Below are 18,891 nucleotides of genomic sequence, written 5' to 3' on the forward strand. Positions count from 1 at the left end.
CAGAGAGAAAAAAAACAACAACAACCAGGAACTGTGAAAGCCAGCGAGCTTATACACTGAGGGAAGAATGGAGAATGACATTGCATGCAAATGTATTAATCGGGGGATTAGGAACAGTTGTTGAAGATAGCAAACAGGCAGATTGAGGGAAGATGAATAATAACACAACGGAAGCTGATCTTAGGCTCAAGGAAACTACAAGCCAAGAGGGAAAGACTAACACTAATTAAAGAGAAATATATTGAAATGCACAAAGAACAGAACGAAAAGGTTCATCCATCCTTTCATTGAAAAAGTATTTAGTATTTCTTATGAAAAACGAAATACTTTGGAGTGTAAATCAACATAATCAATAGTCATACATTTACTGATTTATTAATGATCCCTGTGAAAATGAATTGTGTTATACACAATTCATTTGATTTTAGGCAGAGAAATAAGGCGATTGTCAGATCTATAAGTTCATGAGAAATTTCTAAACCTTTTATTAGCAGACTACCTTGCAAAAGTATGCACAAAATCTTTTTTTTTTTTTTTTTTTTTGTATTTTATGCTCTAGAGCAACACGAAGTAGATAATTATTTGATACATTTTATGTTTTTACAATGAGAATTGCTTAAGGTTTGCATCAGTATTCGGCCATTTTCACTTTAATGCCTAAATAAAGTACTGGGCAATAAATTCCTTCAGATAAATCAAATATTTAATGTCAACATAAAGACTTTTGATTTTAAAAGAAGTTCAAGGGGAAAAATGGAGAAGAAACATCAACATCATCATCATCATCATCATCACCTAGGAAACTACCAGACATGCAGGTGGAGAAATGAGTGTGTCCAAATAGTTAATGACAAAGTAAAGTTTCTTATTGCTTAATGCAAAAAAGAGGGGATAAACACTAGTACGTTTTTTCAGTGGGAGCATTAGAAAGAACTGAACACCACATCATCTGCAGATGAAGGCATTAACAGACTAAGCTAGGATAGATACGCCTCATAATTAGCTGGCCTTCAATGTTAAGCTGACAGACATAGCAAGGTTCATCTCTTGACAAACTTTTGAAACTGTGGATGCTCTTTTTTTTCACCATCACATGGATCTTTGTGATTTAACAACCTGGCAACAAACACTGAGCCAACTAAGCATCACTTCAAAGTTTCCCATAAGCCCTTGGCTGTGTGCTGTTTAATGTCCATCCTTCTTTGCTCTAACTTCTCCTCAAGTTGATGCTGTACCTCAAAGCCTGATAACGCCGTGCCATCAGAGCTCAAACCTCAGCAAAATCTGACAATTAGCTGAAACTAGTAAACTTTTGCATTTTTAGGGGGGAAAAAAAATACTGTAAGAATGTATCATTGTAACATGTTCATGATTATGCTGGTTAAACAAATTGCTGCACAGACTGTACCTGGTAATCATTGAAAAATTGTGGACCTGTGGATCTCACTAAAAGAAGGTCCTCATAGTGATAGCACATCACAGCACAATGTGCAGCACGTTATTTTGAAAAACACCCTCGTGCACACGCAGAGTCACAGCCTTATCTCAACCTTTCATTTGTGTTAAACATGTTAGCTCGAAACTAAATCAAAATATTACATGGGCTCACCTGCACCCACCTAGCCGTGGGTGACTGTGGTAGCCTTGCATTTACTGTGCTAATTGAAACAAGAGCTCGACAAAAAACAAAAAAAGATTTTTACATTCAGTTCATGTCTAAAATATGTAAAACATCATCCATTCCAAAACGACCTCTTCCGAAGGCCCGCAAACCCGGACTTTTATTTAACTGTGCCTTGATGACTTATAGCCAATTTGACATATCATTATTAGAAAATAGGATATAAAAAATCCTACTGAGGCAAAATAGCATCAAAATCTAACTGCGTATCAGTATGTAAAGCTATGGATGACACTTTTGGTGTACTTACTACTATATTAGAAGAGGAATTTGCAACTGTAAAAAAAGCCACTAAAGTTTAAAGTATGATGAAACGTCTTATTAGTCCTGCAAGACGCATCTTTGCAAAGAGTCTTAGTAAAACATAAACACTATAATATGGTACAGTTATGAAATATTGATCCTTCTTCAAATAAGTGTTTATTTGTACTTTTTTTTTTTTTTTTTTTTTTGGATGTCTTCAAAATATAATATTGATATTAATATATTATTTTTAACCACACAAAATTTTACTCTGTAAATTTGATGAGCACTAAAACTGAAAATCTTTTTTTTTTTCATTTGTTTTAAGGTTTAGGGTTTATGACTTCACCAAGCTGGAAGATTAGATAAGTAAAACTTTGGCAAAAAAATAAAAAAATAAAACACCCTCCTCCAAGACAAAGGACTTGGTAATTTTTTTACCACCTGAAGTATGTAAAATACAGTAAGGGATGTCACATAAAATCTTAATGTGCCTTCATAAAACCACACAGCTTTTCTGTCTGACCTGGCCTCACACTGGGGGTTAGCACAGAAATAGCAGCGGCTCGCTACACTCAACACGCCTACAGTTCTCTGTGGGTTGGAGACTGAATGTGGTCCAAAGGAAATCTTAAAAGACAAAAAAACGCTGGTATTTCTGACTTTTTAGTCGTTGCATGAGACTTCATACTTCTGCAAGTTTAGATTTTGCCATTTCGAGACCTTCAACACGTTTAACTGAACTCACGTGAATCTAAACAAAGTGACTTACAAAAAAAATTGTTCAGATTTTTTTGAAGTGAGATTTTATGAAGATAGATAGAGATAGATAGAACTGATCCCACTCTAGGTATCTCTCCACTGAAAACTTATTTTTGACATCTTTGACTGCTACCTCCATGGGTAAGTTGTATTCCTGTTCCAAATAATATAAACCAATCTCTTTAGATCTGTAGTCACCTTCAGAGCAATGTTTGCCTCGTATTGCTGTGATGTGCACTGACATAAAGCAGTCTGCCTGCTAAAGCGTCACACGGTGTTTATGGCTCGTTAACGTGAGCACAGAGAAAGCGGCACACCTTTAATGAACTCCTCCGTTCACTTACCAACAGGGTGCCGATGCTGACGCCGATTCTGTAAATGCTTCAGTGCAGCTCAAGCAGCGCAGCTGATTGGCTGGCCAGTTCAAACATCTGCTCTCCACCGATGTGGTGGCACATAACGAGCATTGAACAATGTAATCCATGTCATGTTTTTGTTTTTTTTATGTAAACCGATGAACGGATGCCGAAGTCTGATGAGAATACACATAGTGAAATTTTCATAAAATATTTACAGTGATGGCTGTTTTCTTACAGAATGGATTTTACATGAGAGAGAGCAGAGAAAGTAACTAAAATGATGATTCAAACCCAATAGTTTGTTCTAAATAGTACTAGTAATAGTAAATGTGTGGTTTAAAAAAAGCTAAAACTTTCTATTAATCTCAACTCTGTTGAAGGAGTGAGATGTGTGTCATTTATTAATATCACTGTTATTATTGAACAGGTTTTATCTTAAATGACATAAGAATATCTCGCCTTCCTATGCAATTCCACTCAATTCTCATCTCCCATTTGTGCTCCGACTGGGATTCCTCCCATTGAGTTGGATTTCTCTTGATTTAAAAAAAAACATGTTGTTATAAATGTTACATACTGCACCTTTAATAGCCTGTTCGGCTCAGCACTTTTCTCCTCACAGTGGAGGACGGTTGTTTACAGCTCAGGCAGTTTCTGGTAAACGCCACCATATCAAACTGACACATTACATACGTCACAGCCAAACATTAGTGACTGGGTAAAATTTAAAACTTCAACAAATTCTCAAAGGCAATTGTTTGTCTTATTAAGCCAGGAGTCCAGACCCCATGTAGGAATCAAAGCATAGAAATGGGGGATGTTTTTTTTTTACCAGGCTATGCAGATCCACAAATGGATTTAAAGTTTATGATCAAACCATATACATTATTGGCTTTGAATGGGCTTAAAGTTTGCAGCTTTACAGCTGGCACTCGAGTATCACAACTTTCAGGAACCTTGAATGCCAGTGTGTTTTGTCAACTTCAAATTGGGAAAAGCACGTAACAGAGTTTGATTAAAAAAAGAACATATAAAAGCCACTGTGGGTGAAAATGAAAGAAACGTAGGTTAAATGTGAAACTGCAAATTGTATTTTCAAAGAACCTTGATTCTTTCAGAGGTTTTGGTCCACACATCATGAACTCCTGCCACATAGCTGATTAGCATAATCCAAAACTTTATCTCTGAGTTTTCCTTACCTATAATGAGGAGAGCAGAGCAAAGGCCATGCTGGTATTTTAAAAGTAATTTCTATGCACCATTTATATGGACAGAAAGCAACAGCTGCTTACACTGTTGCTTTCTGAGATGAAACGGTATGCCTGAGACTTAGATCAATTTCACAGGACCTCTGAAACTGCTCCATGAATTTGAATGTTTCTCCAGGTGTTTTTCTCGCACCATGAATCCTATATTTGCCGCTTGCTGTATATAGAGCAGCTGTCTAATGAAACACTCCTGCTCGTCATGTCGACTGGGTTGTCTAGTAATGCATTTACATGGTGTATGCAGACATTAATGATCAAATATTCTCTTTTTTTTTATATATTCCACCGGGTGTTCTGCCCATTCTTGAAATCTGCAACAGTAGATTCTGGTTCGGCTATGAAAAACCACAAATAATTGCTTCGAGCAATTGTTTTGTAAAACTCGTAATTTAGATCAAATTACCAACTCGGGGCACCAACTGATTAATAGAAAAATAATAGTCAAATAGCTCAGTCTCAGTTATTATAAATATCTGCCTTAGGTGTTAAAAGAACAACAGATTAAGGGACAAATCCAACACTGGCGATTTTTAAACAGCACAAAAACCACTCTCCAATATGCAAGCATTTATTGACGAAAATAATCCAAACATGTTGGATTATTACGTTAAATAAACAAACTCAGAACGCCGGCACACTCTCAACTTAACTACGCAGTGAAAGATGAAAGAAAGATGAAAAACTGATCAACTTCTAAAACTGAAAGTGTAAAAATATAATCAATAAAATCATGCAGCTATGTCAGAGTTCAGTATGTAGGAGGAGTTTGGAAATGAGGTCAAAACAGTTTTCCACCAACTCAGATTGGTTTGCACTAAAATATGCTGTGTATTCTCAGACAGAACCAAAATATGAAACGAATAAAGCATGAAATAACGCATATAATAATAATAATAATAATACCACAGTGCAGTATGAATATGTACAAACCTTAAAAACTAAGGTTTGTATTCAACAGTTTTATTGGCCTAAATAAATTAGACTAAATAACAAAACTTGATATGTGTCCAAACAACTAATTCACAATGGAAAGCAGAAGTGAAGACAAAACATTAATTTTGAAAAAATTATACATTTTATATATACATATATAATGTACGACAATAAATAGTTTCAACTGTGTGCATATATTATGAACTAACCTAAGAATAACAGTCTCACAATCTTCATCTTTAAGAGGGTGTCTTTTTTTTTTTTTTGACATACTGCATCAACATTTCTGATTTACTTTCTATTCATTATTCAAATGTGTGGGGACTCAATGACAGAGACGGTTGCATGTCTGCATGCGTGTCAGAAACACGGCTACGTGTGAGCTGCAGAGGGACCGAGCATGCTTCAGTGAGTTGTCGTTATGGTGCCTCTCAGAGGCACTGATTGTGAGATTGCTCGACTATTTACTTTCAAAATGCGTTTTGCGGCTCAGGTGTCTCGGCAGATGAAGCAAAGTCCGGATCGGGGAAACTGATTTTAGAGACCAGCCCCAACTTGGAAAAACAAACAAAAATAAATCCTCTGCATTCTCTTTAAAGGCTAATTCAAGTTATTTTGCATGCAGCAGTACTCATCAATTACACACACTGTGAGCGCATGGTGTCTCAATCATTGGTTACTGAAACACAGTAATTGTTTTCCTAGGAAGTAAGAGGAATGAGTAACACATAGCTCAATAGCACTTCCCCTCTAATGTGCTTCACTCTACTGATTATCCTCCCTTGATGACACAATTACTCTTCTTCTGTGGTAAAACTGATAGACAATAAATTGACTGCATACACCAAACTTCAGCTTACCGCCACGCCAAAGCAAACAGGGCCGTTTTCACCCCGTGCTTCAAGGCATCTAGGGGTTGACGCATAAGTGAGGTTAGAAAGTTTGACTTGTCGTTCACAGCAAGCCGTCTGTAGCACCCGACTCTACACTTTAAGTCAAATCATTCAGCTTAAAGCATTTGGGGCAGCAGGAAGAGGAGCCTAATGCACTTTTCAGTTCAAACTCTGCACTCTGCATTTAAACGCTCAGAAGTCTAAAGGCGCTGCTGCATGATTCACTCAAAGCGCTGTTTGTAACAGCAGGCAGTGTTGAGAGGGCCCTTTGAGATAGCTAGAGGAGAAAAATATCTGAAAGTATATCCTGTTCTGCTCAGCAATTGGTCAATCTTGCCTAGACGTGACAATGGCCGGCATTTCATGTTTTAAGAAATATGGTAGTAGAGATTTTTTTTTTTTTTTCTGAGAGCTGCAGCTGAAGCTTATCAGAGAACACTGAGTTAATTTTTGTAAACATGACAAGCACTTTGTGATTGTTACTCCTTTCAAGAATAAAGATTACTCTTTGCTTAGAAATATCAATGAAAATGGTTCAGTTCCTTAAGATATTGATGAAAAGCTTCCCATGAAAAAAATCACACATAAACCATAAAACTTTAAAACTACCTTAACGTTTTCCCCAATTCACAACTTCAAGTATCAAAATGGCCCTGCGACAGACTGGCAACCTGTCCAGGGTGACCCCGCCTCTCGCCCGGAACGTTAGCTGGAGATGGGCACCAGCACCTCCCGACCCCACTAAGGGACAAGGGTGTAAAGAAAATGGATGGATGGATGAAGTATCAAAATGTCAGAAATCAAATTAAAAATAATAGCTGAAATTGAAATCATACAGCGGCTGGCAAAAGTATTGATATCCCTTGAACTTTTCCATATTGTCTTACAATACAACCACAAACATTAATATATTTCACTGGAATTTCATGTGAAAGACCAACACAAAGTGGTACACAATTGCGAAGTAGAAAGATAATAATACATGATTCAAAATAATTTTTTTTTCTTACAAATAAAAAACTGAAAAGTACGGTGTGAAAATGTTTCCACTCCCCCTGAGTCGATACTTCGTGGAACCATGTTTTGGTTCCACGAAGTTCCATCCACAAATTCCATCCACAAATCTTTTAGAGCTTGTCTCTACCAGCCTTGCGCATCGAGTGACTGTTTTTTTTTCTTTTACATTCTGCTCAAAAAAAGAACTCTGCAATCCAGATCTTTACTCAAAACAACACATTACTGGATCCTCTAGAGCGGAGCATCAATTCTGGTTTGATGCAGAGTTATTTTCCAGCAGAGAGATGCCTTCTCTTATGTGTTAACAATGGCTAATGCAAAAGCTTTTATGAACAGTGTCAGTACACAAAATACAACCAGCACTGTGCATGAAAGTTTACAATGTCTCTCCTCGCTGCCTGCAATGGATTTTACCACAGACGTCTGTTATTAGACACATGAGAAAGATAACACATTGCAGACTTTGGTTTTATGCTACATTACGCATGCCAGTACATAAACATATGTAGACAGTCTGATGTCATTTTCATCTTCCCTCAAAATGTCGAAGCAGGAATATACATTATATCCTACAGCTTTTCAGATGCACTCAGGCAAACCACTGACTCTGTAATTATTATGAACTCCAGCATTTTGTGACTAGTCCAGCAAGGTTGCAGCCTGTGTTAACAGGATTGAAAATAGTGACAGATAAACATCCAAATTTCTGCATCAGTAACCAGTGTGTGTGTGTGTGTCGTCTCATGTGTTTGGTTACTATCCTGTTCTTTTGAAGCTCTCCCCATACAGCCTGCACCAAAGGTTCGTTCCTTTCTTTATCGGGGTGGTTATTGCCTTCCTTTTTGGGTTTGGAGACTTTCCAGATCTTTTTTTTTTTTTTATCTCTGAATGGCTGAAGGCAGTCAAGCTAGTCCTGTCGAGCAGCTTCCGCCATGCAGCACTGCACCTACACCAACCTAAATAGGGTCATGACTGGAGGGTATCTGCATGCTGTTGGACTGACTCTCCTCTGCAGGGGTGTTGTGTGCTGTGTGATCTGGGCAGCTGTCAGATGCCAAAATAATAAGAGCCCATTCCACAGGATATCATAAAAAGCAGCATGAATAACCTGCAGTCACAGTAATTGGGTTGTTTAACATCAAATGTTTCTTTTTTTTTTTTTTTTTGGACGGATATAAACATGCATTTGCTCTTGTCTTTATATAAAGACAGTTGTGAGTGATTTCATTTCTTTTTGTTAACACAATTTAAAGAACCAGCTTTTTTTCCCCTATAGAAATAAGTTGAAACTGAATCCAATTCCATGAAGAGCTATATTGTAAAAATGATTTAGATCTGGACTTTGACTAGGCCAAACTAAAGCAGGGATATGCCATTATCTAACCATTCCATTGTTAACTGTTCCTGTAAATTTCAGGTCTTTGTCCAGCTGGTGGGTGAATATCCAGTCCAGTCTCAAGCCTGATGAAGTTTTTTAATGCTTTTCCTGAATTCCCTTTTATTGCTCTCCATCCTCCTATCAGTTTTGTCAAGTTTTGTTGCCCCCTGCTAAAGAAAACCATTCCCACAGCATGGTCCTGCTTTTCTTTTTGTTCATTTATTCATTCTTCCAGTGTGTTTGTAATATCCCAAGTCTTGAACAACCAATTGAACACAGTTCAATCCATCAGCCACAAATAGAAAGACTCAACATGAGACCTAACAATACATTTTGTCTTCAATCTAACCTGACCAAGCAGCAGCAGTAGCTCCAGGGGAGCCGCAGGGATCCACAGATCAATGGGATAATCTGTCATCTTTTAGTTCTTTGCTCTTCAAATATGTCAAATGTGAAGGAAAACAAAAAAAGAAATCCATTATTGAAAAAAAGACACCCGTAAATTCGTCATGACCGACCCGTCCGGTGCGTTACTTAACCTTCATGATGCTGTTTGTTCACTCGCTAAATCTAATCTTCTCTAAAAAAAAAATCTTAAATTCGTTCACAGAACAGCTGTATTTATACAAAGACTCGATTTACTAATTAAGTGACTTCTGAAGGCAACGGGTTACACTATATTTTATTCAAAGGCGTCACAGTGGAAACTGAAAACTAAACCTCAATTTTGTTGCCAGTGAGGTGCCAGACATTACACTTTTATTTATTTATTTTTAGGCTAAAAAAGACCAGGGGACTTGTCAGTAATGAATGAAATGAGGCCATAACAAAAACAATTCTCCTTTGTGTAAATGACAGCTCACTGGTTTTCTTCCCCTCATACTGACTGACCAGTTTTGTTTTGTTTTCTTTTTTTACTACCAAGTGTAAAATTGCACATAAAAACTTGATATATCTGTATCAACAGGGTTGGAGTGTGTGATGTGTGGGTTTTTTTCCCACAGTCAAACCTTCAATTTCCAAGAAAAATTAGCAATGAATCGTACTAACCAAATCCATATACTTATAGCAGTCTATCAACTAAGCATACTGGGAAGGAAACTTCAACGTCCAGAGTGTAATCTGTTGCAATGGATATTTTTAATATTTATTACATTTTCTGTGTTTGATGGATGTTTTGCAGCACTTTTTTTTTTTTTTTTTTAGCATTTCTTAGCTATTTTTTTAGCACCTTACCAGTGCATGGTTTAATGATAAGCCATAAAAACAATTTAAGTTCTTGGCATAGACAAGTTTTCTGCCCCAGCCCAATGACTATCAGGTTTCGTTTTCACCTTAAATCACCTATAAATGTAAATATATGAGCCGGTTTGTTTGTGTTGCACTGACAACCTTTTCCCAGTGTAACCCAATTCTCTTTCCAAATGATTGCTGAGATGTAAATTAACATGAAGTTGAACTACACTGTAAACCTGAGCCAATATTTTTTTATTATTATTATTATTACTTTGGGCAGATTTTTCCAGTGCTACAGCCTAATATGAGTAGAGTAAGGAGGCAGGAGAAACGGCGGTTAGACTTTGCAAAATGAATTGAATCAAAGTGCATTTTAAAGTGTCATAACGCAGCAGCCACATCTCACCAACAGTGATTCACCGCAAACGTCTTTACACAAAATCACACTATTCAGGTGAGAGGAGAGAAATATCCACAAGTCTTTAATAATTTATAGTTATGCCTCTGCACGCTGCTCAGACTTGTGCTTCATCCCGGAGCTTCAAACGGCACGGTGTATTCTTCAGTGGTAGTGAATGAACATGTTTCTGTGTGTGTCTGTGTGTGTGTGTGTGTGTGCGTGCGTGCGTGCGTGCGTGCGTGCGTGCGTGCGTGCGTGCGTGCGTGCGTGCGTGTGGGTGGGTGTGTGCGTGTGTGCGTGTGTGCCTCTCAGAGTACGAGGGTATTAGGTCTCTGTCACTTCAAAACATTCCCACTACTCACTTTCACAGCTTGTCAAGTAACTAAGCCACAATGGAACAAACGAAAATTATTAAATCAATTAAAACTCCTTTTTTTTTTTTCTTAGACAGAAATATAATCATAATCTAAATTACTTTTGAGCAGATTTATTTCCCTTTATTTGAATTGCGGCAGCTTCTGTAAATACATTTATTTCTAATGAGATGACCGGTTTACTCTTGCTTCATCAAAATTACAGACAAAACACATTGCTGCAGAAACATGAGTATGTGCTGATGAATTTTGAATTTTGAAGCGCATTGACATTTTAAAACTTTAAATGTTCGGCCTTCAGGGATCAAGGCTCAAACTTGAGCCCAGAGGAGGAGGTATGCATGCACACTTCCTGATAAAACTTGACATGTGAACGTCATGTACTTGAATGCCATTCTAATCTTAGACTTCTGATTATGCATGTGAATCTATTAGGTTGGGCTGATTATAAAATATGCAACTTTAATGATTTTTTGAAAGACTATTCTGGAGACTTAAAGTCAGTAACCTTTATCCATTCCAAAATTATATGGTACTTCATTATGACACATCAGTCCTGTTCAAACACCCAATTAGGTCTAAGTTTCAGACATATAACTGTAGCCCAGTTATACCGTTCTAAAGTAGGTACGGCCCCTGAGTTCGTTAAACCCAGTAACTTAGGAATAATAACTTAATACACTCTCGTGTTTAAAACCTATGTTGAGTTTCACTCACCTTAAAGTAACAACATTCCAGTACTTTTATGTAGCACTGATTAAGGATAATAAACTTCACATACTATCATATAAAAAAAAAATCAAACACACACACCTTTATGAGATTTGAACTTTTGAACATATATTAAACAATAATAGATTCACGAAATGCAAATATTTCAGTCTTTAGTTTCACAAACCCTATATTAATAAATGTGGGCCCACACTTCAATGTCCACCTAAGCCGGCAATGATTAACTAAAATATAGTCCCAAACAAAAACCCGTTGCAGGCCTGATGTGTTGATGAAGCGTGGAATTGCAATACCTTACTCCAAGGAAAATCTCGAACCTTCTTCGAATTTAACCTGTCCTTGGTCCCAGTCGGCAAGATGTCTTCAGCTCCTTCACCAGTTCCTCGGTCCACAGGATTCAGGAACAGCAGGAAAGTCCAACGCAGACACAGTCCTCCAGCACAGTCATAGAAACTCTCAGTGTAAGCTCATCTCTCTGCACTAGGTTAACTCTTGAACGCTCCCACGACGGAAACATTAGTTGAGTCTTCTGTTAGCTGAGTTAGCTCACAGTATTCAAGTCCATTCAATGTGCTAATGAATGCTAATGCGTTAGCAAGCATTACATACGACTTTCGCCTACTGTACAGTGAATTCCAGTCTGAAATTATCACAGTAGCTGCAAACAAAGAGTGTAGAGTCGATATCTATTAAAGACTGTCGAGTTGAAAGTCTAAATATCTGCAAGACACTCGTTCATGAATCAATCCGCCACGGTTTTTTCAGCGCGGTTCATCTCTTTTTTTTTCATTCTTCTCTCTTTCACGTTTTTTCTGTCTCCCGCTACTCTCCTCTCCCTTCCTGATCCTCAGCCAACCACGAACCAGAAAAGTTGCTTTGCTCTACACAACTTCCTCTTTCAAACATGAGCCCTTCAAAATAAAATGTGTTGAAGATTACTTTTCTATGAAACAGTTTTAACTACATTTTTCCAAATTCTTTTAACTTAACCATATTACTTAAAGTACCTGTAAGTACAGCTTTTTGTTAACACTTATTCATAACAATTTTAACATATTTAAGCAAACATGTTTAATACATTCTAAATTATTACACCTTCCATGAACTTAACTCAATACAAAATAAATTTATTTTGGACTGGGTTACATAACCAATCAGAAAAAAGGAGATGAGTTCACCAAAGCACAAGCTTATGATAAACTAGAAACTGCTGGATCACCAGTGCCACTGTTTGCTGTGAATACTGTGGACTGACACAAAAATGTTGACCCCAATCCAATATTATGAAGCTTGACTATAAAGTGCATCTTCCCACATGAATGAGCCAAATGTCCTCTCGAGTAAATTAAATACATTTTAAGATCAGAGCAACATTAAAAATGGCGCACCAATCGTCTGTTGTGGTCAGTTTCAAACAACTGGTCCTGGATGTAATAACCAAGAAGTGGATATACCTCCAAATTCTCCAACTTCACCTAAACAAACACCTGTTACTAGGTCAAAATTTACTGAATTTTCTCTGTGTTTTTACGTAGCTTATCACTTGGTGTCATTCCTAATCACGTCCCTTGTGTTATTACACCACTAACCGTTGAAATACAGGATATCTAGAAGTGAGGAAATTTCCTCTGTTGATTACAGTAAATGCTGGAGCATTACCTCAAAAATTTAAAATATATCCACCCAATTGTGTGTTTTTTTTAAATGATTCTTATCTTGCTGTATTATCAGTACATCCTGAAAAAGAAACGCTTCTAATTAATCATTAGAAGCCTAAATGTAATGCCACTCATGTGAGTGATGAGTGTACTTATACTCCTGATTAGAAGAGTTCGTCTACCTCTCTTGGCATCATGACGCTTTCAGCTGGCAATGTCAGCGAGCCGCATGTAAGAAGACAAATGAGCAAGTATCAAACAAACTTGTGAAAAATGGGGCTGCTACCAAGAAATCGGTTAATGTTATTTAAAAACTTTGAAGTTGCTTCAACACTCGATCACACATTCATTCATCTTGTGCTCTACATTCAATAAATGTTGAATTTTTTTCTTCTTCTTTTTTTTTTTTTATTTTATTTTTTTGCAAAGAAATGCCCAGAGAACGATGGGCACGAAAAGAGGTTTTACAGTCAAACCATTAACCTTTTGACAACAGAATCAGCACTCACATCGCAACCACCGTGGCGCTCCAGTCGGAGTTATGTCACCAACGTTGAACGCCCGGGATGGGTGGGGAATCCGTACAGAGTGCTAAAAAGCCCCGTCTCACCTCATGCTTTTAGAGACATTACTTTCCTTCAGGCTTTCATATTTGTGAACAAGAAAAGTGCTTAGACACATCCTAACCTCTACAGAAGCTTGACCTAAAAATACATTAATGATTTATAGGGTTGCTTCAAGATCCAGACAACCTTCAGGTGCCCTCACATCACAGTCACTTGAATTACTGACAACGTCAGAAGCTCTTTTGGAACTATAATGAGGCAGAACAGGTTATCTGATTTTTGCCTAAGCATAGTTTCAGTGACACCGCAACGTCGTCTGTGTCTACTGCTTTCCACTTCGACTGCCAAAGTGACGTTTTTTGTTGTTTTTTTTTTTTGTTCAGGTATAAATGCTGCTTGGATAACACCAGCAAAGATTCACAGGGGAAACGCACAGCAGCACAGAGACAGCTCATTTCCGCACTCCTACTCGTGTTAACAAAATGTTGAATCTGCTTCGTTTTTGTCTTCTATAACAATATTCAGACAGCGGGCCACTGTTGTCCCATTCTTATACCATTTGGTTTTGCAAGCTGCTCAAACAAGTCTGCTCCAAGCTGCTCTGTGTGCATAGCTGACACTTCTTGTGCTCTGATGCAATAATGTGGTAAGGAAAATCCACCTGTTTGACAATAGGCACTTCTCTTCTTTTTTTTTTTTTCTTTTTTTATTACAGGATTATTTTGGCAGTCCTTTCTGTAGGGGAGGAACATGTTTTATCGCCGTCCCATGTGGGGGTTTTCTTTACAACATGCAGTCGTTTTGCTTTTGAATCGCTCGTTTCCAACAAGTTCTGAATGTCCACAACTTCACAATAGCAGCTGAGTACACCACCCACAGACGCGGAGCAGCCTACATTCCTCTTTTTTTTTTCTTCCTCCCACGCAAGAAACCTTTATGCTATTGCACAGAACTCTCCAGATTATGTTACATCTGTAACCTTCACCACAGAAAAGTGAATGAGGTGGGGAAGAAAGGCTGCAGCCTGTGAGGCTGTTTCATTCTCCCTGGGAGAAGTGTGCACACGGACCATTTTCTGAACTGGCGGGAGGAAATGGTGCAGACTTAGATGCGTTTTACAAGCCTGGCAAAGAAAAATAAAAATAAAAACTGTACGCCATGGCAACGAGAGGCAAGGTCAAAAGAAGATTTCATCTGCAAAGAGATTGGAGATCCAGTGTGACTAATTGGTCATCATGCTCTACAGTTTGACTCTAGATGTCCACATCTTATCTTAAAGTGTCCCGTTTATATCACAGGAGTATTTCTAAAATGCAAAAAAAATAAAAGTGTGTTTTGTGTATATGTTGTTCAGCTTGCTGTATGAGAATCAGAAAAAAGCACATTCATCAGTGGATGTCTTTCTTCTGTATATCTTATGTTGCTGCAAGAACCAGCTGCAGAGAAATGGAGCAAAACCCAGCTCTACTTAGGCGTGCTGCTCTGTGGGCTTCAGTACGGGTCTGAAGGTTAATTACTAACAGATGCTCATCTTCACTAGTTTGTTAATCAAGTGAAAGTCTGAGTTTCCCGTAAAGACCGAACTTTAAATGCCCATATTTCCAGTCTCACAGAGATCGGAGCTTATGTTGTGGTGGTATCCGCTTCTCTGTCGCTTTGTTTTCTGTCAATGGAGTTCAGTGTTATCTATTAAAAATCTGGAAATAGACAGTTGAAAAAATACTATTTGTATTTTAATTTGAAGCATCTTAACAAATTAGTTTAGTTAAAAAAATGGACACTGATAGATTTATTATGAATAGAGTGATATATCCCCACCATTTGTTAATGCTATTTTTGCTGATTATAGCTAAAAACTGAAGAAAATCACAATTTTCAGTTTCTCAACAAAATTAGATTTTTTTCAGCTAACTTGAAACTTTTGAATAGGCTTGACAAAATCTTCCCATGGCTGCAGCGACTTTCTACATTGTCTTTTCCTTCCACTCAACTTTTAATTTTTATATCAAAGGGGTCTGCCTTTGATATAAAGCCCTCAGGTATGACATACAAAAACACTTCTGTGTTAAGTAATATTATAATTTACCCAAAAAAAAAAAAATAATAAATGGTTTTCATGAGCAACAACTCATCAACAAATTTCACTTTCTGAACTCACTGGATATCATATACTCTGGTGCACGTATAGATATTTTTATACTCTTGCATTGCCTACTCTTGTTTAAATTAAAATAAATTGTCATTGGTTGTGGGTAAAATAAGAAATTACTGGGAATCCGGGACTAAAAAAAAAAAAATGCACATACCAAACAAGAAAAAAGTGTCAACATCAGAGCTCAGGCTAAAACAGATTTTGCCTTTGAGTCTATGTGTGTCCGTGTATGTGTGGGTGGCAGTGTGGGAATGTGGCGGGGGAACGGGGGGCAGTCGGTCCTTGGCAGTCAGAATAGTTTACACCAGCCAGCCTCTATCACTTGCTTTAGAAAGTGTGCCACCGGTGCTATAAATCTCAATGGCAGCGCTGATTGATAATGTTAAACGTTCATTCTAATTTATGTCTTCATGAAATAACAAACCTGTGCAGTTTTAATTTGAAGCTGGGGAACTGCCTAATTTACTGCGTTCCTTCGCAGACTAAGCGCAATAATAAACTTCCTGAAAAGTGGAGGATCTGCCCCGTAGGCACGTTGTGTTTTGGATCATTCGAGTTTGATAAACCGCCGAGCATTTTTTGATTTACTTGAAGCAGAAGAGAAATTTATATGGCAGGAAAAATCACAAACATTGGAAGAAAAGGGGAATCATTTATCAGGGGACAGCTGCTTTTAGACAACGTCTCAGATCAGGGACAGACTGGGGGAAAAAAATAAAAAAGAAAGAAAAAACAGCACAGTTCCTTGTTCCAAGGCCCGTCTCAGGCAGCTCGTATCCACACAGCCTCTCTTAGTGATATTATAGCAGTTACAGAGCCAAACGTTCATACAGGAAGTAGCTCACACTCAACCATTACAACCATTACACGTTACTCCTGTGAACTATGTGGGATTCCACAGATCATTCAAGTACAGGGCTGTCATTTACTATTTACTTAATTTACAAAACATTGGTGGATTTTTCTTATTAAGTAAATAAACATGAATGAAACTTAGGATATTTCTAACGTTTGTAGTGTGAGATTTTACAACAGCAATAAAAGCGTTAATGTGCAGAACGAAAGTACAAAACTCTGTTTCATCCCACAACTAAAAAAACAAAACAGCACAAAAATGCACTTAAGTATATATGATTCTAGAAAAGATTTCAAGTTGAATTCATTGATGTTTTTTTTTGTTGTTGTTGTTTTTTACAACAAAAATGTAAACTTTTGAAGTGAATGCTTTGCGATCTTTCTATCCCGGTTAAAATGTCAATTATCAGGCATCTTTAGTTGTGAAGCATAAGAGTATATTTATTATCAACTCATTCAATCTGATCCACTTAAACCTCGACTCTTCTTGTTGAAAATTCTCAGTTTCTTATTTTCGTTCAGGATTAACATGTATGTTTTTCATATCGTTGGTATCTCTAGCACACATCTATCAGATTTGCTAAATCCTGTGGGAGACGGTGTGACCCCTGCAGCTTTGAACCTCCAGAAGTCAACGCCACTGATGAACTGATTTTATTCCCATTTCTAAAAGTTCAACCAGAAGTTCATCTCTCTGGGAGTATGATTAATTCTCTTTCCATGCATACAAATGCGGGCCCAGATTATTTGAACTGCAGGATTAACAAGGTCTCCGTTAAGATTTTTTTTTAGGACACGCTGCATATAATAGAGAGCGAGACTGTTTTTGTTTATTTGCGTTTTTATCAAATCAAAAATTAAGAAGCACAGAGTTAAGTTTTAGTGCCATGCATAAACTGCAATGCCATCACCTGACACAAGTAGCCAATGACTCCTTGGCAGGAGAAATGACTGTGTGCTCTCAACAGGGATTTAGGGATTAATTCTCCTTTATGTGGGAAGATAAAAGACGGCCCGGATTAAAAGAGAAATGATTAATGTTGAGTTGAGCATAGACAAAGAGCAATAAATATTCAATTATAATCCCCCAGTCTATAATCAAGATAACAAATGCCAAAACAGAACTTGGATTTAGCACAAGAGGGGGAGTAAAAAACAGATATAAATCAGATTGAAACATCTGTAAACTGCAGCTTTATGTGTTTATGTGGGTTCGTGTGTGATTAATGTTGTAGTGGAGCATTAGACTAACGGAGCGAGTGAAATTAGAAGAGAAAAACACAATATTTGTGTCTCATTTCTCAGGCAAGAAACCCTGCGTTCAAAAAGCCATGGTTAAAACAAAGTGACCGCCAGACCGTGATTACAATCAGCTGTAAAGCGCGTGACGCTTCACTTTCACGGCAATTGTTTTCATAAAACGATCTAAGAACAGCATTAAACTAAAATACAGTACAAATATTTGTGTGCCCTGAGGACAGCTAATATTTTCCATTGCAACTTTGGAATGACGTTATTCTCAAGCTTTTCATGGATTCAGGTTATCAAGATGAGTTTGTATCTCTTTAAAATCGCTACAGTATTTATGTAGTAAACAGGTCAAAGGTAAGCTGAACGCTTTAATGGCATGAATATTATCCAAGACAGACTTAGATTGAACCCAGTTCTGCTAGTTAGTCCCGTGAAACTGGTAGGACTAACTACTAGCCCATCATCATAATCAACACTTATAGGAAGGGAGGAAGAAAAAATGTAATTACTCAGCATCCAGAAAAAAATAAGTTGATTGACCCATTCTCCATATACTGAGCCTGCCATGGCATTCACCTGTCTAGTAATTCAATAAATACTCTGAATGCATACAGAGACTGGAGATCCACCACTCAGAAATCTGTGGCTGTTTCCAGTTTTTCACAATTACTGTTTCTCTGTTACTGATTTTAGCTCCAAAATGTTTAGTTCAAGAGAAACAATGAAAGGAGGAGGACTGAAAATATAATTTGCTAGCATTCCTCCAATCAGCACTTCTTCAACTAGCAGACATGTCAGGCAGCTGCCAACATTACCAAATCAAAAGTATGTAATGAGGAAATAAAGATTGGATTCTTAACTATAACTAAGCCACTTCGTTCAGCCCTCCTGTATTCTGAGCGAGTCACATCCATGTCATAGAAAATGGTTTTATTCTAAATAGCTTCTCACAGCTAAATGCTTCATCTGACTTCTTCTTAAACACTCACTGATACTGACAGCAGCAGCGTTGGAGTCCTCACCCCTCAGCAACAGTTTTCACTTTGCAGAGCTCTGCTGTAGCTACGTTCTGGCATCGCTCAGTATGCTGCAGGTTTTTGGAGGTTCTGACCTGCTGGTCATCGATTAAAGCC

The sequence above is a fragment of the Poecilia mexicana genome, unplaced genomic scaffold, assembly GCF_051168715.1.
Source record: "Poecilia mexicana isolate PSO_F unplaced genomic scaffold, ASM5116871v1 scaffold_10, whole genome shotgun sequence".
Lineage (NCBI taxonomy): Eukaryota > Metazoa > Chordata > Actinopteri > Cyprinodontiformes > Poeciliidae > Poecilia > Poecilia mexicana.